Source organism: Melospiza georgiana, chromosome 3 (genome assembly GCF_028018845.1).
Source record: "Melospiza georgiana isolate bMelGeo1 chromosome 3, bMelGeo1.pri, whole genome shotgun sequence".
NCBI lineage: Eukaryota > Metazoa > Chordata > Aves > Passeriformes > Passerellidae > Melospiza > Melospiza georgiana.
In genome coordinates, this window is record NC_080432.1 from 24,248,704 (window position 1) to 24,272,953 (window position 24,250).

At 39.9% G+C, this 24,250-nt stretch overlaps 1 protein-coding gene across 3 annotated transcripts in view; it reads left to right on the top strand.

Moving 5' to 3' along the window:
- The first annotated feature begins 7,743 nt into the window (after positions 1–7,743).
- Positions 7,744–24,250, top strand: part of LCLAT1 (lysocardiolipin acyltransferase 1) — a 112,076-nt gene continuing 95,569 nt past the window's right edge. Inside the window, exons 1-2 of one of the 3 annotated variants that reach the window (XM_058021440.1) lie at positions 7,759–7,820; positions 7,927–8,020. The gene's annotated coding sequence lies outside the window, so the exon portion shown is untranslated. Of the gene's footprint in view, positions 7,821–7,890; positions 8,021–24,250 lie in introns of those variants that run through there. The other 2 variants (XM_058021442.1, XM_058021441.1) reach the window with 2 other exon arrangements.

Sequence of the window (24,250 nt, forward strand, 5' to 3'; positions counted from 1 at the left end):
TGGAGAGTCTGTTGTCACTGGGAAATCAGTAAGTGGTTTGAGTAAGTTTTTGGGAAAGCAGACAACTCCTAAGGGTCACTGGCTCTGATGACAAAGAGAAGCTTTACCACAAAGAGCCCAGGCAGATCCATGCTCCTGGGAGCATTGCCCTTCCTTACCCCTCACCTGCACCTCACACTATCTCACTCTGCTGCTTTGGCCTGACAAGCCCCTGTAGCTGTGACCTGTCTCTTGGAGCCTGTTATTCCACATCTTATTTGCATTGTCCACGATCTGTCCAGGTGGTTAAACAAAAGACATCTTTTCATTATTGTTGTTGTTTTTACTGTGCCATTGCTATGTCCTTTATAAAAGCTTTGCTTTTCCTGTCAGGAATAATCTCTGGAAACTTGGATAGAGTCCTTTGGCTCACACTAGAAAAGGTTATAAAATCCTGGGAACCCAAAATGCTTCTGTGTTTTTTTTCACTAAACATCTTTTTCCAGCTTGAAAAATGCATTTCTTGTTTCTGATTTGTTTCCTGATTTAGGGAAAATTTCTTCCTAACCTGCCAGTTTTCCTCCTGTCCAGCACACCTGGGCATTTGGAAGACTGTGCCCAAGTGCTCAGGGGCTCCAGAGACCTTTCTCTTGCTCCTCAACACAACTCTGACTCTCCCTACAGTTACAAGGAAGCCACTGATTTCCTCATTGGTCTGGTTTCTCCATCTGCCACCTTCTGATATAATATTTACTTATCTTTTCAAAGCATTTTAAATCTCTGTAGGAATGCATTATAAAAGTGCATTAGTGTTATTACTTTACTCCGTTGTGTAACTTTGAGGAATGGCTTACGTAAGGCTGGCTCCTCTATCCCCTCTCTAACCCCCATCCATTGTCCTGCTGCTCTTGCTGCCTCCTCCCATGGCAGCAATAATTAAGCTCTGGTTTCCCAGTACCCTCCTTGGTTCCTACCCAGAGTTTGGGGAGTTGGCATCCAGTTCTCTCTTTATCAGTCCAGAGACTGGCAGCTTTGGATTCAAAGGTTCTGCTGCTTCTCTCTCCACACCTCTGTCACCTGCATTAGGGTCACAAGATGTATTTCAGAGGCTCCAGAATTAGTTGTATGAACTCAAAGCGCCCTTTTCTGGCATCTAGAAGTATCCTATCAACCACAATCTTTGACACTTCCTTATAACTGTGGCATGAGTTTTATTGGGAGGGCATTTGTAACCTCTTAGCCCTGTACTCTCTCAGGTTCAGCCTTCACAAACCAAGACAGCAGGACCAGAGTAGCAGTCCAGCAATAACCTAAAGCAGAATGTATTCAGATGGTGTGGTGAAAGGAATGTAGTTCTTAATGAGAATGACATAGCTGACACCTGATGTGCTACTGTGACCTGCTTTTTTTTACAGAGCATTTTTCTTTTTAGTAGGTAAGTGAAATTTTTTTTTGTTCCTTGTATTTTCTGTTATGCCAAAACACCTATTTTCAGTGAGATAAAAGGCTGTCAAAAAAGCAGGTACTTGAATTAACAACACTGTGTAGAAGAGCTTTCACTAAAGGGGCAGATGACAGGAATATGAAGGGTACAAACTAGTCAGACTCCTCCATGCTCTTCCTCTTTCTCTTCCTCCTTTCCTGAAGGATATTGGTCCACATCCTGACCATTTTATGTGAAACAGCTGCCAGGTTTCATGCCAGAGGTGACTGCATTTCAGAGACAAGCAAATGTGCTGCTGTACTACTGCCAGATACTGACCTCATGTGCATTAGCCTTGGCTTTTCAAAGTGCTCCATTGGACTTTGGTGGTGCAGCTCCAGCCTGACCCCAGCATAAAAGAGATCTGAGCCCATTCCACTAATTTTTGGCATTCAAAACCATAAAGTGTGTGTCCTATAACAATGTGCTCATACACTCTGCCACCCTGCTAACACCCATCTCACACAGGCTGTCTCTCTCTCATAGTCAATTATTTGGACAAGAACTGGTGACTAATAGAAGCAATTTGTAGGAAACACGCTGTTCCCAAGTGACCAGCAGCAAATTGCTAATGACTGACATTAGAATGACCACTCTCCAAAGAGGAATAGTGGAAAGCTCACTGTGCATAGCACTGATCACATTAAGCAACAAAACAACCCCTCCTGATTCTGGCATCTGCCATTTATGGTGGCTACTGCTTGCTTCCTTTCCCTGCTACGTCCATAGGACCAATTACACTGAAATTAAGCAACCCCATACTATTTGTTGACATAAACATGAAACGTAATGAAAGGTACACTTCACTAATGTGACCTTATAAACTCGATGGACAAAACGTTAAAAATACAAATGCACTATAGGGAGAAACCCTGCATTTTTCAGGAGATGGATCATAGGGCCTAATAGATCATTTCCATCTCTGAAATTTCTGAGTTGTGATGAATGGAATTTCTTAGTATTTGAGGCAAGAGAGGGGCATGTTTAAACAGACTGGAGAGGGCTGCAGTATAAAATCTTTGCACTATAAAAAAGGCAGCCTTGGTTTTTATTGCCCCTGTGGGGAGTCTCCTGTGAACCAAACAGCAACTAAATCAAATAAACATTTCTGAATCAACTCCATCTTCTCTTCAGCTTTGGAGAGTTTAAAAAACCCTGTAATTTATTGAATCGCCTTTTATGGTTGTACCTACAGATGTCTTTTGAATTTGATAGTAAAAACATTTGAACTCATAATGTTTCCCAAATCAGCTAAACCCATTATATCACCTGTGCCAGTTACTATATTTGTAGGGTAGTAAACAGTGGCCTTTATTGTTTGCTGTTCATGAGGCTGTACATAAGAACGAGCTTAGTCTGTCTCCAGAGATATACACCTACCTTGCAGGCACTAGAAATATTATAGCAGCTTAAATCAGTGCAAGCTTTCCATGCTGTCACTGCCTCCCCTGTTTTGATTTGGTGACAGTAATCTCTATTCACTGCTGTGCTGATACCCTTCAAGTCAAGGCCTCTTCTCTACTTCTGCTGTTTCTGGAAGAAAAATTAACAAGTGCAGCTTAGGCATGTTATGAACAGTTAGCAAATTTCCACACCTAGGAGGATATGTGGGCTCAGATATCTGATTTTCTTTGCAAGCAGATGGAGAGGTGAAAATCCTTCTGCAGGCTTGTCATATCCTTATCTCAAACCCTCCAGAAAAGTAGGCAAATGGAGGTGAGACGGTGAATTATCCAGACATCAAGTAACTTAGCTCTTCTCACAGGCTGTGAAATTTGCTCAGAAAACCCAGAAGAGAGGAAAAACCCAGGTGGATGTGGAGCATGGCAGATTCTGTAAATGAGCTACATGAGGTCTGTTAGGGGAGAGCAGGGGTGTGAGGGCAGAGCCATCCCAAGGTGTCCTTGGAGTAAAGGCAGTAGGAGCCCTGAGGATCACATCTGCACTGCTCTCTGGGGCACAGGGCTTTGGGGAATGCACCTCATGACCTCCCACCTCAGGCATTTAATAGCTCCTTCTCATCTTTCTCTCATGCAATCCTTTCCTCTTCCTCTTCTTCCATTCCTTGAATTTATCATTTAATACCATCTCTGGGGCTAATTTTGCAACTGTTTACACGGCATAGGACCATTAGGAAAGCAATTAACACATACTGATGAGATTTAGGAAGTGGAAATAGCCATGTAAACCGCAGATCCATAAGTAGCTTGTGAATCTCAGTTTGAAAACCAATTGATGCAAGCACAGCCCAGGCCATTTCTCAACAAGAGCTCCTAGAAAGTCTCTTTATTCAAGTGACTGAGGCTTTTTCAAGGACCAGGAGAACATGAGTTATCTTTTCTGCTGTTCTTTGGCAGTTACAGAGAGGCGTGACTGGCTGCCTAATGATATTTTCCATACTGTTTATCTTTTCTTCCCTTTGAGTGCCACATGGTCTATCATTCCCTCAGCTCAGATATGGGCCCCAAGGGGACTTAGTCTGCAAATAAAACACGGAGCTAAGCAATAGTGATTAAAACCCCAAATGTTTTAGGCATACTGCTCTCGTTAGTAACACTGGTTTCAAATGATTTCCCTCCTCTCTGTGTCCCCTCTTGGAGACTTGTTATGAGCTCCATGATGCCACTTGTCATCCAGCTGAGCTAATACAAGATGAATGGAGGGGTCCTGCTACAAAGCATATAGCCAAAAAATGTTTTGTAAAGCTAACCCCAGCTATAAAAAAAAAAAAAAAAAAAAAAATCCTTTCTCTTGTGTTCCTATGAAGATCTTGAATTCTTCATGCCATATGTTTCCAGGTCCTGTCAGTGGATGGATAGTAGCTTGTATAATTTTCTGTTTTTCCTATTTCTCAGGTGCTAATAAAATTTGAAAGACTGAATCATTTTCAATTTCATCCCCTTGCAAAAGGATTTTAATTTTTGTGAGGTTTTTCCCCCCACTGTGGGCAACTTTCTAGTTTTCCAATCTGTTTTTTCACATGAACTTTCCTTATGTGGCCATGCTGCTTTTCAGTCTGGCTGCAAGTCCCTTTCCAAGAGCTTTTGAACCTTCTTGATGAATTTTGCTCAAATTTGATGGAAGGGCAGAATTCTCAGAAACAATCATGCTCTTACAAGATCTGTTAATACAGACATTATGATAGAGGAGTGAGAACTAAATTCATGCCCTGACTGAGCAAACATTATTGTTTCTCTTGGCAGCTGGTACTTGCTGGCCCACCTGCACCTCCTGCTTCTTGCTTTGCAAGGATGCTGTCCATGGAGTGGGAGGGAGACAAAATTAATGCAGTGGGGATGGAGATGGGCTGAGTAGCACAGGGAAGCATGGCTGTTGGGAATCAGGCCTTGCTGCTTCCAGCTCTCCCCACAGGAATTGTTTTGTGGCTAAATTAAATCTATATTGTTTTATTTCAAACACGTGGAAAGCTTGACTTCGGCATCAAATGGCATTATTTTTGTGGACATAAAGCCAATACCTTAATATTATTTTAACAAAGCCTTCTGAAATGCACATACATTTCCAGTCAGCCGGATTCTTCCTTTTTGCTGAATACTGAACATTCTTTTCTTCCCCTCACTGTTGTCTTTGGCTGTAGAAATTGTACTTTCCACTTTCACAAAAACTGTAGGGGCATTATGAATGCCTATATTTTTCTTGAGCAGACTTTTTGCTTTCTAACAAAATGCCTACACTAACTCACTTCACACAAGTTCAGCTTTCAGTGTCTGTGTGTAAAGCACAAGGTGCTTATCTGCTTTGCCCATGTAGTTGCAACTGAAAATTAAATTTGCCTTTGTATTTTCTGCTAGAGTGCTAGGGTGAATGCTTGAAAAGATGCCATGTCCTTCTTCAGCTGCCTGCATGTCAATGTATAGACAGAGATTTATCTCCAAATGGTACAAAAGTGCTCTGGGGTTCTTAAGGAAAACAGGAACACCATTACTCATTATTGTTTGTCTTACCAATTCGTTTTCTCCACAGATTTAAGTAAAATATCTTAACCAAAAATTTATATAGTGAGGTGTTGGCATTTTCTAAGCAAATTACAAACTTTGGTTATCATCTCCTGACAGCACTCTGAGCAAGAAGAAAATGTCATTATTCTTACTATGCTGATAGGAAAGTGAGATGATTTATCCAGGGTCACCCTGCAAGTGGCAGAGAGTGGGCTGCTGTAAGATTCTGGTCTATATTTTGGTGCACAGAGTGCCAAAGCTCCTTACTTAGCTACTTGGAAAATCTTTCTCAGTATTTTATTAACCCATTTTAGCATGGATTTCTTCCATGCAGAGACCTTCAACCCAAGAGGCAATTAGCCATATCCATTTTTGCCCAGTTTATCAAAAGAGCCATGACTGCCCTTTGGTACAAATACCAAAAGTCGCATGTAGACATGACTGCTGTTTCACCCCTCTCACCTTTCCTAGACTACAGCAGTATAAAAATTTGGGGACAGCTTTCCATTTAGCATTACAGGGTTGCACCAGGAATTTTTGCAGATATTGCAGATGCAAACTATCTATTGCAGATACCAACTTCAACCTTCTGCTTGAAGTTTTGAGGCTGCCCAGGAGCCTGGCCACAAGTCTGTGGCTGACAGCCCACAGCACATGTTACCCTTGGGGACATTCTGCTGATGATATGTCTTTCATGCTAAGTTATTGCTAATTAAAATCCAGCAGTTTGCCTTGTTCTTGTCTTTTTTTTCAGGAGGCATCAGCGAGGACTCATTTCACCTGGCTTTAACTATGTCATCAGCCAGAGCGACCTCAAGGTGAGCTATTTCAGCTCCCCATGTGCTGGGCTGTTTTAGACAGTTTGGGACAGAATGGGTCACTTTTTGGAGATGCCTAGAGGAGGGAATCTTGGTGACTAAGTCTGACTAAATGCCTGTTTCCTGGTTAGCACAAGTCAGATGAGGTGAATCACACAACAAAGAGCCTCCCAACACAAGAGGCAGAGCGCTCCAACACAGAGCTGGCTTTGTCTCTTCAGCTAAAGCATTTCGAAGGATTTGGGATGCTGTTCTTAATTTTACATAAGACCTGGTCCATTCTGGGTTTGAGATTGCACAAGGTCTAGGGAAGCCCATTCCAGTGCTTGACTGCTCTAACTTTGAAGAATTCCTTCCTATTAACTAATTGGGATTTCTCCTGCTGCATCATGGGACCAATGCCTGTCATTTGCTTGCTGTGCACCTTGGAGAAGAGTCTGGTAGTAATTTCTCAATTACTTTCCACCAGTTGTAGACAACAGCTAAGTGCCCCCTTAGCTCCTGCTTCTCCAGGCTGAATGAACAAATCCCTCAAAAAGCGATGACAGTGGAATTTCCAACATTTTAGGACTTTTAGGACGAGATTCCCCAAAGGCTCATTCCCTATTTTTTTTTCTTTAGATTTCAAGTTTTGACCAAATTGATGACTGATTCTCAAGCCCACAAAGGTACTCTTTAAGGCAACAAATTCTCACTGGATCATTGTAAGCGTATTGGAAGAGACAATGTTGTCCTCAAAGCTAGCTGCTAGCTAGTGGGAAAGAAGGATCTCAGAGGGAGAATGGCTATGGGGGATATATCCCGAAGTGGATATGGGATCAGGTTTTGCCCTGGCATTTGTACTTCGCAGGAATTTTGCAGAGGAACGTGTTCATCTATAGACATGGAATTGATGTGGAATCAGAAAGAGAGCCCAGGTTACTCTGGTCCCCATCCAGCAGCTCTTGTCAGCCGGGCACGGACTCACTTTGGTTTCACAGAAACATAAAACTTTATTTAAAACCTCCTGGAGTTTCCCTTCTCAGACTGGGGGTTTCACCAGCTTTGTTTACCTTATAAAAACATACATGTGGAAAGAGTATAAAGAGGTTAACTCCATCAACAGTGAGTGGTGGCAAAGGGCGGAGTAATAAAAACTGAAAATACGGCTTGTTTCGGGGAAAGTTAAGGGGAAAGTTAAGTTAAACCATCTCCTCACAGCAGTGGAAAACACGCCACGGTCGTTTTCCACTACTCTCCCACCGCATAGGCTATTTTAAGACGAATTCCGGAGCTAAGCAGGAGTACGGATTTCCCCTCGGTGCCGCGCTGAGGGGCGGAGGAGCCGCTGTCCCTTTGGGGCTCATGCCCACATTGAGCCGCCCGCTTTCCCTCCGCAGGCCCCGAGCCCCGTCCCGCGCGGTCCCTTTAAGGGGGCCCGGCCGCCAGCGCTGCCATGGCAACGGCGTGACCGCCGTGACCGGAAGTGAGCGGGGTCAGAGGCCGCGGGAAGATGGCGGCGGCCCTGGCGCCCACGGGCGGCGGCGGCGGCGGCGCGGCGGCTCCGTGAGCTCCTCCCGCCGCGGCGCTGCCCTGTCCCAGGTGAGGGAGGGGCCGCCGGGGCTCCGAGGTTCCGCAGCTCCCCTGGCCTCGCCGGGTGGTTGTCGCCCGCCGGGCTCTCTCTCAGCCGCCTCCCGTTTGTCCCCAGGCATGGTCGCCGCGCTGTAGGACGGCCGGGAGCCGCGGCGATGGAGGAGAGCGCTTGAGCTTGTCTGCGGAGGCGTTCCGTGTGTGTGAGACGTGTACGGTACCCGAAAGCTCGGTTTCAGTGCTGCTGCTTTTGTTGCACCTGGAGGAATAAATAACCGGAGGCCTGTTGTTATAATCTCATCCTTAGCGTCTTTCCTTCTGGGGAACAAACTGAGTGTCTTGTTTTGGCTTGTACATACACAGAAGCCAGTCAGGGTTTTTTCCAGCTGTAACGGGGTGGTTTTCTTTGGTTATTGTGTCTTGTTGTCACTTTTCCCGTTAGTATTGGCGCGCCTGCTGCCGCCTGGGCTGGATGTGCCCTCTGGCAAAGCTAAACTTTGACCTGAATGGTCTCTTGTGCAGTGAATGCAGGGCGAGTGCTGCAACAAGGCTTTGCACAACCGGGCTCTTCAGCACATAGCTGTGGCTGCCAGAAGCTGCACACTAAAAATAAACGCTGGAGTTTTAGACTGGGCGTCCAGCTTCACACCGGTGCTTGTGTGCATTCATTGCAATGTAGTTCTTGGTCACTGGGCTTCTTTAATCTCTACTTTTGTTGGTGTGTGGAGTGGGCTACACTAATGGGTAGTGTGTTTTACTTACTGATTAAAAATATCACCGTATCTCTCTCACTTCATAGCACCTGGGTGTTCTGTCCAACAACTCAGCCACTGCTTTTGGACATTTCAGTTGTAGATAGCATGGTAACCTTCTAATGTTTCTCAAGCATGAGCTTATTCTAACACCGTAAAACAGAGATTAATAGATGGGTTCCCCTCCATTCTGCTTCTCACTTAACAAATGGGGAAGCTAGGATTTAAAAAAAAAAGCCACAATATGTCTTAAATTGAACACAGAAAGCTAAAATGAATTGGTTTACTTTGCAGTCATGTTTTACAGTGTTAGCTCATAGTCTGAATGCAGAGCTGCAGTGGAAGCTGTACCTCAGCACGTCAAGGTAGCCTTTACCAGTGTGAATTCAGTTTGGTCAGTGTGTGGGCTGCAGCTGAAGAGTGTGGTCTCACTCCTTTCCATGCCTGGCCATGGGTTCTTGTTGGTCTCTTTGTAGTGGATTTAGTGGCTGGATGACTTCAGGGACAGTTGATCTAAGAGTTTTATGGGGATGGAAGTTATTCCAGTGAGTGCTTGCTCTGATATGAATGAAAGCTGTTTCTCCCTCTGTGCTAATGTAACCCAGCTGTGAGTCAACCATAATGTGAAACTGTACCTCGAGAAACCAAATCTCAAAGTGGTCATTCAGAAAATCAGAACTACACCTCAAACTTCTGAAAAGTTTCAGTTTTAAAAAAAGAAAAGTCAGCCATGTGTAGGGAATATGTGGTAAGACTGAAGAGAGTATAAGCCTGTGAAGGAACTTTCTCATCTTCCAAGGGTTTTTTCTCCATTCACTGCTTGCCAAAGTGTTTCTGTGCTGAAAGAGGGAAGTCACTTACAAACATTCATTTATACCTCACATGGTTCACCATATGTACTCAGTGAGGCAGAATCTTGAAGGAAAGATAATTTTGTACCCTACTATGAAAGTTAGACTGAGATTGTGCAGGGAAACTTTGATTCTGGCATGGCCCAGCTCCTCAGTCTCAATGAGTTTTGCCCTCTTGGCTTTGTCTGCCCCTGCCCTGCCCACAAAAGCAATCTGGAAGGAATATTGGGAATGGAATAATGTGTCATCTTCACACCCACTTGGGGTTTTAGCAGTGATAGGATTTGCTGGATCGCATGAACCTTTCTCCAGTTGCTCACGTGGGAAACTCTCATGTGTTTCATCTGTTCCTTCAGAGTCTCTATTCCTTCACCAGCTATTTTTAGTAAAGCCAGATTTTTAATCCCTAGGTTCTTAATGTGAACTGCCATAGGTGCAAATCCTCTTGTCCTTCTGCTGGCTTTCTACCTGATTCTGTCCAAGAGTTTTCCCCATAGAGTTTATTTCTCCTAATTTTTGTTTGGACAGTCTCACGTATGTCTTTTCTTTCCTCTTACTTGTCCCATCCTTCAGTGTGCTGGTACCCCTTACTCCTCCCAACTCTGCTTTGCCAAAACACTTTTATTTTTTTTTTAACTTTTGTTGGCTGCTTCTTTCATCTTCTTGGGATGTGCAGAGTCTTTGTCTCAATGTATGCTTTCTTCCTACCTCATCATTATATATTTACAAATAATTGTGTTTTCCTTTGTCCTTCTTTCCTTATTTCATTCTCCTCTTCTCCACTTACAGCCTTGCTCAAGCCTGTCCCTTCCTTGTTCCCTTGTTTCTGGGGGCACACAGACACGAGGCACTGAGCTCCACAGTCTGGTTCAATGTTTTCTTGGCACGGGCCTGAGGAGAGCTGGCTTGTTTGTGTTGTGTGCGTGGTGCTTGGGCAGCGCTCAGGGCTAAGAGAGGGGGAGATGGAACCTTTGGAGAGTTGAATTTTTGGAACAGGTCCCTGCTGACTGTGGGCAAAAGCTCACAGTTTGATTTTACTGTTTGTTGCCTTGGCCTAACAAGTAAATTGCTCCTGAGAGACAATTCTGCATTGTGAATTGTCCAATTTTTTGCTATAGCATGGCACAGTGAGATATGATAGAGCTATGATAGCAGAATTCTTCAAACATACCCAAAATATCTCTTCGTTTTCCTAATTTTTTTCTCTTAGGTGAGCTAGTTGTGAACTTGACCTTATTTTGGTACAATAAATTTAATTTACCTAATTACATTTGTTTGTATTAGAGTTTTTGAATGCTTAGGGGTTAAAAACTGGGAGAGTCTTTACTTGCCAATGCAAAATTAGTAGCTTTGCATGCTATCCTTTCATGAGTTTGAGGAAATTAATTTGCCTTTAATCTGATAATAGGCTTAAGGTGTTTTCCCCTTAGGAACAGAACTGCTTTTTTTCACCCTGCTTTTCCAAGATTTTGCATGTGTGATACTAAAACTCCCCTGAGTCTTGAGGAGCTTGTTTCAGGCATGCTTTGGTGTAAAACCTGCTGTTGATGTTATTTTAGGTGTCAAGGGAGCAGGTATTGCTTTCATTCCAGCGTTTCTGAAAGACGTTTCTTAATCTCAGGCGCTTTTTCATTGAGCTTACGATGGTTTTATTATTTTTAAGGCATCCAGCATCTCTTACTGTTGAGAGAAATTGATCTCTATTTGCTCTTCTCCTTTGGTGGCAGCTCCAGAGGTGCCATGAAGGCTAAATGAAGAGTGCCTCATGAGTCTGTATGAAGCAGTTATGTGGATGAACTCACACTGCTGGTAGAAAGAGAATTAATTTTTACTGAAAAGTTTCTGTGTTCCTTTATAAAATTACTCTTGGAATGATGGTGGTCCTGTGAACTGCTGTGTCCCCAGACATGCTTCTCACAGTTCCTGTGTGTTTTTATCTATAAATGACAGATTGTTTTGTACTCCTTTCACCAAATCAGTGAAACAACAGACTGGGCTGCAGTCAGAAGAGTCAAAAGATAACTGAACACTCAGGCTTTCAAAGGACACCCAGAAATAGAACACAACCAAGTCATTAATTTTTCTTACTAAATCAAAGCCAGACAATAGAAGGTAGTGCAGGTACTGACAAGTACATGCCATCATGATTTTTAAACAAGAATGGAGTTACTTTGAATTTCTTGCAATCCTGCTAATTGCATCAAACTGTTCATGATTGTTGCAGATCAAGATTTAACTTACTTTGCAAAGTAACTGGAATTTACAATGGTTATACATGAAATGGACAAACAGATCTGGGGTGAGCGTGTGATTATGTTTAATTTTTGTTTCCTTTTAACTTTTGCATGGTCAAGTATGGTAATGATCCCATGAAGATATAAATGTTAATTTTTTGAAGTAGCAGAATATATGTTCTATGACCCTTTGAATCTATTTGAAGACCCTCTCTGGTGTTGGAAGGTAAAAATGTTGCTGACTTGCTACACATGAGAGCTTGGGTGAAATGCCTCCTGATGCAGTTTTAGTGAGGATAAAATGGCTGAGGACCCTCTGTTCAGCTTGAGCAGCTCTTGGAGAGACAGAGGCAACAGAGAGAGATTCCAAGCCTTTTTTTTCCCCTCTCCTCGGAGAAAATTCTTGAAGTAATTAATTCCACATCACTTGGTAATTCTGCTCTTAGATTTCATTATGGTTACTCCTATCTAGTGTTGGTATTGATGTTTAACATTGATTTCCTCAGTCTTCACACAAACAGTCTGCATTTGTTCAGATGGGGTATTAGCATTGTGTTTGAATTCAGAAGATAATTGCATATCTTGCAAATTACCCAATGGCTGTTTCATCTTGAAACATTTAGAAATCCATTTTAGTTTCTCATAATTATAATGTTTTAGTCAGACAGCCATCTAAACTTAGGACTGCACTTTGGCAGTGATATGCTTGTTTTTCTAAAATGAGCACAGTTTTTGTGGTTAAATTTTCCTTTCATTTAAGTATAGACTCTAATCAGTGTAGGCCAAACTTTTCCAACCATCTTTAAAATTAGTTCAAGCCATATTTTAAAAAGTATGTTCTCCTAATGGGATTTAACTTACATAGAAAAATGTATGCAGAAATTAATGTTTTTAAGCTGATTAATGTTTTTGAACTGTTTTTACAATTTGTTTATAGACAGCCTCAAATAGGATACTAGTAGTTCCTCTGTAATAAATACCACTGAAAGCACTTCACGCTGTATTTCTGAAATTTGAAAGGTAGCTGTTCAGAAAGCAACTGTAAATTCCATTCATGAAGCAGCTAAATTACAACATCAAAACACAGTAAAATGCCTCTGTTTTTCCAGACTTCTCTGCAAGCAGTATGTGAAGTTTTGGAGATTACTGTTTTCATTGGTTGTCTTGTATGTCCTTGGGCAGGGTATAGTTACCATTTTCAGTTGGTGAATTAAAGCTGTAAACAGATGTACAGCAAGTGCACAGCTCTGGCTAGATGGTATTCAGCATTTTATATATTCCCACACAGAAGTGGGAAGGAATTTGGATTGCCTCTATCAGGTGGCTATTACAACCTTCTGAGTTGCTAAACGTTTGCTTGTTACAGTTTTTAGAAAAGTGCTAGAAAAACCCTCAAGTAAAAAGACTCTGAAAACTGTTACCAATCTTGTATCACTTTTTTATACCCAAATGCAGAAAAAAAGTGTCTTGGCTATACTGAGAGTTTTCCAGTTGGCAGAGTGTTCAGAGATCAAGGGAGTCAATTTGTCAGCAGACTTCTCTTCAGATTGACCATTTCTTCTGATCACAGGTAGAGTAAATTCCTTTCCCTAAGTGTGAGGAGAAATGGAAGAAAATGATGAGTCCTCTGGATTTCCATTTTGTGTTTTTATATGAGATGTGCTGGTTAGCTTGGAAAAACTGTTTCTCTAGTGAAAATAATGTCAAAAAATTCTGTTCTAGTTTGGACATGGAATTGTGAGAAAGCTCATTTTGTTTTTTTAGATGCTTTATTTATTACTCAGATGCTAGAAGGACTAGATCCTTCTGGTTCTTAATACCTACAGTAATCAGGCATTTGTTCAGCTGATCAATTCCATTTGTTTTCAAGATCATGTTTGTGGTTTGTGTGAGTGTAAAGAGCATTGGTTTTGAAAAAGCAGATAGTACTTCAGCAAGAATAAAACATTATAAATTTAATAATGACTGGTAAAGCTTTTTTTTTTCTTCTAATATTTGCAGCTTGTGCTATTACCTTTAAGAAACTAACATGGTGAAGCACTTTCAATTTCAGTGAATGATTTTTTCTCATAAACTCAACTAACTCTTCCTCAGAATTCTTGTGGTACAGTGGGAATTTCTTAAGCAGTCTGTTCACTGAAAAGCAGTTACATGTTTTGTCCTCATTGAGAAAGAACTTTTAACTCTTGTGGTATGATAAGCCAGGAGACAGTGATGACCACATGCTGATCCAAGCTGCAAATGGGCTTTCAGGCTATGGTCAGAACTTGGAGCTTGTTTCTGGTTCTGCTGGGTAAATTTTTAAGATTGTGGATCAGCTGGAGCTGGGGGCCATGTGCTCCAGGGAAGTCATTGCTTGGTTCTTTAACAAAGCCAAGGAAAACTGCAAAAGATTTCTCACAGAGCAAAACAAGTATAAGAAGTACTTACCTGTTAAGTTTCTGTTGGGAACCAGTCCATTTTTTTTAAAACTCCTCACTCATGGAAATCCTGTTTATTCAAGAGTCCAACATTTTAGGAAGTGTGAGGTAATACACTCATGCCAAGGTTATGGAGACAGCCTGTAGTCTGGTAAGGTAAGGCTAATCATTTCCTTTCAGCCTCCTAAACAGACAGTAGCTTTCTTCTGGTCCCCCCCTCTTCAGTGTGAAAACACCGCTCATCTGTCAACTTACCTAGTGAATTCCTTTAAAAAGAAAACAGTTTTAGCAATTTCTTTTAGGATCTCTTTCCCAGGTCATTAGATTTATCCTCAGGACAAGTAAAAATGATGGGTTGCCAGGCAGCTATTTATGTGTAATTCATCATCAGATAGTGGAATTCCCAGATAATGCCCTGGGAATTGGCATGCATTTCACACTTGGAAAGGGGGTATTTGGTTTGTTTGAATCTCTCTTAAATAATTACAGACTGTCTAAGAAGATGGAATGTAGTGTATGTTTGATCTTTCTAAACTTTGGTGATAGACTGTTTGAGGAAAGGATTGGTTTTGCTGCATTTTGTGCTGCCTCCATGAGATGGATAGATTTTGCACTAGAGTTTCCTTCAAAAAATACTTATCTCAATATGATTTACAATAAATGTTTTGCAGACTCATCTATTTCTAACCATTGGAAGTGACAAAGGGTGTGTCTCTCCCAAAATTATGGTTTTACTCAGAGAAGTGTGTTCTTTTATTAGGAACATCAGGTTTAAATTTTCTCTTGAATACCAAGTTTGAAATGAAATCCTTACAGTTATCTGCTATTTTGAGCGTTTGCATGGGTCTGCCATTCATTACAGAATGAATACTTCATTAATTTGTTATAAATTATTCTGTCTTGAGATGCCAATTTCCACAATTTACATTTTAATAATTATTATTCTGTCTCACAGAATATTTTTACTTGTGTTGCAATAAAGGTAGGCATTGTACGTCTTGTATCTCAGTCCTGCTATGAAGAAAGAATCTTGGTCTTTTTGGTAAATGTTGAGAAGCATTTAGTTTTGCACCTCTCTTGGATGCAGTGTTAGATGTTGAAGAGTGTCAACTCCACTAAGCAATAAAAAACCTCACACTTTCAAACAATGCTTGAATTGAACAGCATATCTCATTTAGATTATGACAGTGGGTAAAAAAGCTGTATGTTTATCCTGTCTGCCACCTTAATAGTTTTTGAAAGACAAATGCCTGCTAAGTTGTCAGAGGTCAAACAGCTACTTTTTTGTGTGTGTTCTAATTACAGCAGCCATCAAAGGACCTTGAGAGATGACTGACCTGCAAGATTGAGACAATGGCTCTGTAGTTATGGAAGTATGGAAATTAAGTTTAGGCAGAAGCAAATGTGCCTGAAGTGGTCACAACAGGGATATTGCTAAAATGGTTATTGATAGCACAGGAATTCATATTCTGTCTAAAGGGAGAAATAGCTGAAATGACGTGGGTTTTGTTGAAGTAATTGTGGTAGGCTGGTCTGCTGAAGAACAAATATGATGTGTTACACAGTAGTCCTGTAGTTCTCTTTGAAAACATACTAATAACAATTATTTTTAATTGGAATTAACCATATGAAGAGTTTAAAGGATTTAGTAAAGTTTTGCTTTCAGTCACAGGTTAGCTGGGCTTTCTGAGGGTCTGCCTTCTCTCTGTGCCTTTGCAGCTTGGCAGACTTTCACCTTCCAGCAGCAGCCTGGGGCCCCTGAAATGGGTGTAGGAAATCCTTCCCCTTTTTAAAGGGAAGCTGTCAGGTATTCCCCTGTTCCTTCAGGTCCTTGTTCATTTTATATGTTGTCAGTGGCAAACAGAGGTGCCAAATACAGTTCTTCTTTTTTTTGTAACCTTATGGAAGGCATCCATAAAAATCTTTTAGACAAACTGGCGCTGCACATATGTCCCAAAGCTTTCTTATCATGGGCTCTGGGCATTCAGCTTGCCTTCAGAACTGAAGGTAGCATTGCTGTGAGCAGGAAGCTAAAATGAGTTTGCATACCAGAGAGAAAGATTGTATTCATAGTCTCCATGATCTCTCAATGTGTATTGAAGGACAAAAGTAGCTGGAAAAGGCATATTTAGGACAGACATATTTAGGGTTTTGTAAAGTTTAGAAATACATCATTTCTTGATAATTATAAAATAGACAAGCCTTCAAATTTAGGGAAACTGTCTGACAGCTTTGGATTTCAGTGCAAGATATTCTCTATGAACACAGTATTAACACAGATGATAATGTTTACTAGAAGTCTCACAAAATAGCATATTGGCTAAGAGATGCCCAAAAATGGAAAGTAGCAAAATATTACTGTAAATATAGTTCCACAGGCGGCAGAATATTTTAGAATAAAATTTTTTGGCTGTACAGAAAATTATTTGATGTGTTAGAAAAGTAATATTTTAATGAATGCTTATAGCATAATGAGAAGAAAAAGAAATTATCAACAGGTATTTCTTTATCACTTAAAGACTGCTCTTGCTGCTGTTGCCCTCCAGCCCTTTAGCCAAACATTTACAACCTTTATAGGGAGTGTATATTACAAGCTGCAAACCCAATACCTTTGGCCTGAATATCCTGCAAAGATATTTCCTGCAAATTCCATTTTCCCAAGATTTTTACTTGTGGAACCTTAGTTCTTCTTCCAGCTGATACAAGTCTCCCTCTTAAGAACTTGTGTTTTGTTGTTAATATGGAGGAGTGGCTCACCCCTAGGAGCTGCATCTACTTCTGTGAGACCTCAGTGTCTGTCCTCCTCCTGAGAAAGATTATGGTGTGCTTTTCTGCTGATTTCAGGGGTTTGATTGATTTTGTAGGGAAGTTATAAGAACTTTCCTTTCTGGTTTGGGAGGTATTTGTTACAGAACTACCAGTCTGTTGTTCTTGAAAAGAGTCACTCAGTTAACATCTCTCTCTTAAGCTGAACCTTACTGAGATCTGTCAGATTTCACCAGACTGGGACTGAGGAGTAGAACATAAAAGAGAAGTTAATGTTGGAGTGGGATCTGGAGAGAAGCAGTGTTGTGGGCAAGTATTTTTCCATTTTGCAAATGTTAAGCTTCAACCACGTTAATAATATTTCTACAAAAATATTACTCGGCTAATTTAAAGCAAAACTCTAGAACAGTTATATCCCACATGGCATGAAACATTCCTGGTTGGTTTTTTTTTCTTGGTGTATTAACTTCTAACACAGAAAGGAAATGAATTTTAGAAAGAATGTTATACATAAACCATTTGAGACATTCTCTGTTAAGGAAATACCATCTGTCAAGAAAGATGCAGCCAATGTTGAGTTATATTCAAAACATTGTAAAGGAAACATTTCTCAAGGAAAAGTGGTTTAATTAAAACATTTTAACTGTTTTTGTTCTGGAAAAAGCTTAAGAAATGTCTATATAAGCATTGTAAATGCAATCATAATAAAAACTCAGTTTTTTCAGAGGGAAGTTAGCTTGGATAAGTTGTTCCTTAATGTAGAATAAAGAAATTTTCTGGCTACAATGTAACTAGTAGGGAAAAAGAAAAAGAAAATACTTAGAATCATTACTTTATTACCTTCAAATTCTGTAGTTTGATTGATGTAATTGACTTTTCTTGATGGGCAGAATATATTTCAAAGGGAAAATAGGTTACATTTTAGGATTTTCATATTAAGGTTTTTATTTGAAAATCAGTTCTTTTATGAGCATTTAATAGCACTAGAAGACATTATTTTGCTTCTGGGGAGGAAAATAGTGAAGTACTCATAAAAAAGGTACCTAGATTAGGCATGAGAAACATTAAAAATGATAGGATTTGCTCTTTCTTTAACTCAGTTGAGCCTGCTGGTTTAAGGAATTGTACACTGACTACACAGATTTACACTAATAGCTTGAAATAAAAGCTTTTGCTTTAATTAGCACTTTGCTCTTTCATCCATTAACCTGTTGGTGATACCAGACCTACCCTGAAATGTAGCAAATACAGAAACACTTATGTCTGATCTCTTTCTAGCTCCAGTTGGTTTTTGTTTTTGTTTTTGTTTTTTGGGGGGGGGAGGGGGTGTTTTTTTTTTTTTTAATTTAGTGAAAGAATTTGAAGGGAATGCTTGGAAGTTATGGGTTTTGGCCAACTTAAATGCTGAGGTTTTGATTTTTAGGAAAGCATGCATATTGTACGTGGGAATGTTGGGTCTTCCTCTGTTTAAGATATCCTGCCTTGTCATTGGAGTGTTTTCCTTTCCTTTGTTCCTTGAAAATAATAAAATGGCATTTCTTAAGTTACACGATTGCTGTTAGAGATGAGCAGCTGTTACTCTCCCAGATTCTCTTCACAGTAGGCTCATGATCTTAGACTTCATTAAAATACCAACAGAAACATAAGTGACAAGTGATATATGGGCTGAGTTTTTTAATGTCACCCACATCTCCTTATTTGAATTGACAGAATGTATTTTCATTAACACATTATCTTTTTTTCTTCCATTAAAAACTTGCTGTTTACCACAGCTTGTATTTTAGGAACACCTTAGATTTAAAGAGCGTGGTCTGTGGAATCTGTAGAACACATTTTACTTGTTGCATGTGCCTGATGTTGTATCCTGAACTGAATAAAGGATTGGAGATGATAATCTGAAGGTTTCTGTAGTTAAATCCCACTGAAGACCTGAATTTTACTTTTTGCTTAAGAAGCAAGATAAGTAACATTATTAACAGTAACCACTTGTGATCCTTGTATTTCAATAGTAAGGTTCCAAATTGGACGTCTATAAAATAAAGAATGCAAAGCTTTCACAGCTGCAACTGAAGCTCATAACAACTGTGAATTGTGCTTGTGATGTACTGCACAGTGACAAATATTCTGAAAAAAATTAGTCTGGAAACATTCCAGATTAAGCAGACACAATTCATATGCTGCGTGCTGAGTTATAATATAGGCCTTGAGTTATTAAAATACAAATAGGATATTTTGTGGAAATAAGTTACTGAAATACAGCACTTTCAGATAGCAGTATAATAAACTTAAGATGGAAGAAAAAGGGGAAAAAAGAGGATTTTGCCCTAGAATTTTAATATCTAAGCACTCTATTATGGGAAGGGGAAAAAGAATTACAAAGTAATTTCTCCTTCTTCACCCTGCTGTCATGGCCTGTGCATTAGATAAGGTGGAGTTCCTGTGTGAAAAAACAAACCAGCCAGGGAGCAACAGCCTTAAATCTGGTGCTTTAAAATTTCTCTGTGTTTCATTGTGCAGCTGCAGTATCCCAAATGTTTTTTTGAGTGGTGCTGAATCCCCTGATCTCCGCTGTGGATGTAGCAAACTACTTACACTGAGGATGACCCCTTGCAAAACCCCTCCTGTAAATTCCGATGTTGCTGTATCTGACTAAAACACTTTCTGGGCCCAAACTAATCATTATGTGTTAGATTTCCACAGAATCACTTCATCTGTAGTCTGAGACTACTATGATTTCCTGGCAGTCTGTTTTATTGTAGGCAAATGATAGATACCTGTAGAGATCAATGCTGACTCCACAGAGAAGTCACTGGAATGAGTTCCTGAATATAGGATCAAGATCGCCAGAAAAAGAAATCTGTCAGTATTCCAAGGTATTTCTACAAAGCCATTTACAATCACAAATGGTCCTGTAGTTTGACTGAATTCTGCTTTATGCCTCTCAAATTGTGCTTCCTGCCTTAAATCTTGCTTTGGTCCAGAGTGAAGCAGTTCCTTGTCTATTTACACATGCATGATTGAACACATAGGTTATTGTTCCAAGAAGTAGGAGGAAAATAGCCTGTTCTAATTTCTCTACTCACATTCTGAAATTTTCCTCACAGTAACTTGTGAAAATTGTATTGGCCATCCAGGACCACTTCCTCTAGTTTCAGGCTGATAGCTCTGCAGTCAAGGTGAAGGATGTTGATTGGGATGCCTTTCTCCCAAGGAAGTAATACTGAACCTCTATGCTTTGACTTTTACTTCCTAATTGGTGATAGACAGCTTTCCCTAATCTTTGTTGGCTTTCACAGTGAATATAGTAAATATACCTTAGTTTTTTATGATATTTAGAATGAGACAAAGGTGACTTGATGAACTGGCAGACATCTTTGCAGTTGATAACTTGGAGAGATGCATTTTGAATGAGGTGTGAAGCTTGGAGTTTTAGATTTATCATACTTTACCTTATTTGGTAATCAGTTCAGTCTCTTTCAGCTTTTGATGGAGGGCACAGTGATTGCCTTTATTGGCACATCTGATAACAAATTGCAATTAATGCCTTGACTTCCCTGCTAGTGGTAAAAAAAAAATAATATTCCTCTATGCACGAAGTAACCTTGGATGCCAAAAAGTGTTGCCATTTCTGTTATGTGGTCTGCATAATAGAAAGTGACTAAATTATGCTATCAAAATGTGTAACAGCTTTACAGAAATTGCAGGTTGTAGATGTTATTTAATGGGGTATCTTGCAGCTGACTTGAGGGGGTTCGTAATGTATAGAAAAACCTACTTTCATCTTAAAAGAGTCAGTTATGATCTCTTAATGTAGTTTCCCATTTATATGCTTGATATCTCTATCTGACAGGATGGAAGCTGGAGATAGAAAGTTATAAAGAGAAATTATTTGACTAGATAAAGTGTTATGGGAGAGTTCATATTGAGTCCCGTTAGCTATGTTGTGTTGAACTGCAGCCAGACATTTTGAAATACTTTAAATCCCTAACGTTCCTGAACAACTGGAGGAGAATCCTATTCTAATATTCCTTCTAAAAGGGATTATTATTTATTTTTGTTGTAGTTTGGTCTAAGAATTTCAGTGAAGTATCAGGAAATTATTATATTTTTCCTTACTGACTCATGCAGTCAAACATGATTTGAGGCATGGAATCTGTTACCAGTAAAAAAGACTTATAAGTATGCTGTTAGAGGTTTTAGATCACTTTCAATTTTGTATTTTCTATAATATACGTAAAATACCATTTCTTGCTTGCTCTGTTGCCATTAATCTCTTTCCTCTTTGCTACAGTTTTAGTTATTAAAAATTCTGACATCCTAAGAAATGCTCATCACATAACGTCTCATTTTCTTTGTTACATCCCTTTTTCATAGTGCAGATTACTGTAAACTGCTCAGGAAGCACTGTGAAAGAATAATGGCTTAATATAAATAAGTGTAAAGGAACTTGCAGTTGTTGCTCATGTCTTCTAGTCTACCTAGGCATTTGGTTCTTTTACCAAAATGTGGAGGGAAAAAGTTGGAAGATGGGTAAACTTTTTTTTTTTTAATATATTTATGGTTTCCTGAAGTAATTTGAACTGTTTTGATAGGTCATGCTGTGACACAGAGTTGCTATTTTTTCTCTCAGCCTTGCAATATTTCACAACAACATTATCTGCTTTATTATTTGCTTCATGAAACTTAAACTGTTTGAAAGAGAGCTGAGGAATGGTGAATTTTTAAGTGACTTTATAGTCTTCCTAATTTTGCACCTAGGGAGATATTTTCAGACAGAATTTAGTTTCCTGAAAGCTGGCCTTAATTGTTCTGCTCTGAGTTAGGACCAGGACCAAAGCTGTTATTGTGGCTAAAGCAGAAACCCCCTCATGGTGAATTTGGAGGGCTCTTTGGCTTCTTGTAAAACCCTGTGCAGCAGCTTGGGTGAAACTTTTAACCCTTCAGGCTTAACTTCCCAGCTTATCAGGATACTCCATTTCTTTCAGAAATGTTTAGGATTGATCCCCTGCACAAATACATACTGGATATACAGGAGAGAGTTCAGTGAAGGGCCACAAAGATGGGGAGGGGACTGGAGCATCTCTGACATGTGAGGAGGGGATGGGAGCTGGGGCTGCTCAGCCTGCAGGAGAAAAGGTTTGGGGAGGGACATGTTATCAGTGTGTGCAAGTGCCTGAAGGTGCAGAGAGGATGGAACCAGGCTCTTCTCTGAGGTGCCCAGTGACAGGACCTGAGGCAATGGACACAAACACAGACACTGTCATATCTATGAGGTGCCCCGTGGCAGGAAGGAATGATGAGTCTGACTCCATGCTCTTAGAAGGCTAATTTTTATTTTATGATCTATATTATGTTAAGGAATGCTAAACTATACTAAACTATGCTAAAGAATACAGAAAGGGTACTTACAGAAGGCTAAAAGATACTAATGAAAACTCATGACTCCTTCCAGAGTCCCAACACAGCCTGACTGTGGTTGGTCATTAAGTCAAAAACAATTCAAGCAGAAACCAATGCAACAACCACCTGTTGGTGAACAATGTCCAAACACATTCCAAAGCAGCAAAACACAGGAGAAGCAAATCAGATAATTATTGTTTTCATTTTTCTTTGAGGCTTCTCAGCTTCCCAGGAGAAGAATCCTGGGCAATGAGATTTTTCTGAAAGTATGAGAGTGACAAGCCACATCAGAAAACACCTTTTTTGACTTGGAGGGCCAGTGAGCACCAGCACAGGTTGTCCAAGGTGGTTATGGAGTCTCCCTCAGATATTCATAAGCTCTCTGGCTGCAGTTGGTCCTGCTTGATCAGGATAGGACCAGAAGACCTCCAGAGATCCCTTCTATCCTCAGCCATTCTGTGTGGATCTGTTGTTTGTAGGGTACTGTGTCTGTATGGGTTTGAGATGACTCAGGGATGAGTCTCTTTAAAAGAAAAAGATGTCTTATTAATTCCTGTAAAATTCTCACAGGAAATAACTACTTAGCTTTAAGTAAGCTGCAAAATAAGGGGTGTTATTTGGGAAACAAATTTCCTTTCCACTTTTAAGTCTTGGGAATCATGGGAATTGAAAACAGAAGCTGTAGTTTTAGCTGCTGTGCAACTTAAATGTACGTTTTAGCTAAGCCACCCTAGGAAAATAATGCTCTTTCCTGAGGAGGGGAAGGACAGAGGCACTTGCTGTGTAGTCTTGCTATAGGCTGTTTCTCCTCCTGTGTTAATGGTCTTGCCCTGAAAGAAAGGAAAGAAGCGCTTTAAAACACAGGAAAATGTGGTTGTTGAGCCACAAAAAAATAAGTTTCAAGAGTGGTTTTGATGCTATTCACAATCTCTCTCATTCTTGATTTTTGTTTTGATTTTGATAGTGACAGTTTAAAGAAAATTATTTGAAAACCATAGTTTTCCTTAAGGTAATGGAAATCTGCTTGTCATTTTTGTCATGCTTCCATTTTGAAAATGCCGGTTTATTTTCATAACTCTAAATTCAGTGACTTCAAAACGTGCCTGTACATTTTAATTGGCCTTCTTAACACATGCTTTGTTGTTAAATGAAACATTTTTATTGGCACAAAGATATTTGCCCCACCTATTTTCATTTGCTAGCGGTGGGAATGGTAACATTAAAGGCTGTTTAAAATATATGAAGGGAGTTCTGGGGTCATTCCCCACCTATTGTTTATTTTGGTTTATGCAAGTACAGTCAAAAGTAATCATGTTGGTGAAGCTCTGTCGTTTAAGTAGTGCTTTTGGAGACTCATGATTTACACATCAACAGGTTTGGCTTCTTCAAGCAAAACTTGGGAATTTTGTGTTAGTGAACAGTGAATGCTGGCAAGAAAGGTCACAGCTTTAAAGAAACCTAGAGTACATTGTACTATGTTATGGAACAAAAGACAGTAAATACAGAAAGTCTTTGATTAACTTCTCCTTTTCAAAGTGTCCTGACCTTTATTGAGTTCCTCTAGCTGACATTTTTAGAAGAGTTTTAGTATTCCTTTCATTATAAAGGGTTTATTTGTATATTTGATCCCACATATTTCATTGTCATCTTCTCTGCCATTTGACTTTCTTTAGTTACAATGGCATCTACATTTCATATCAGGATGGTTTCTGTCGTAGTGGAATGATGTAGTCCTTTTTTGTACAAAATTCTGGAAATGCATTTCTGTGACTAGGTGGTATCTTGGTACACAAAAGAAATGGAAAGCAAAATTGAATGAAAAACAAAAAAATTACCAAAGCTGAAAGCACCTAGGAAAACATTTGAAAGACAGCATAATATATTCATGTTAGGAGTAAGTCCTATAGGATTCGCATCACATATCTTTCTATTTTTAGTTTTAAAATTATTAGTTGCCATTTCTATTTAAAGATAATGACATATTTAGTCAGACTTAATGCAAGTGAATCATAGTATTGC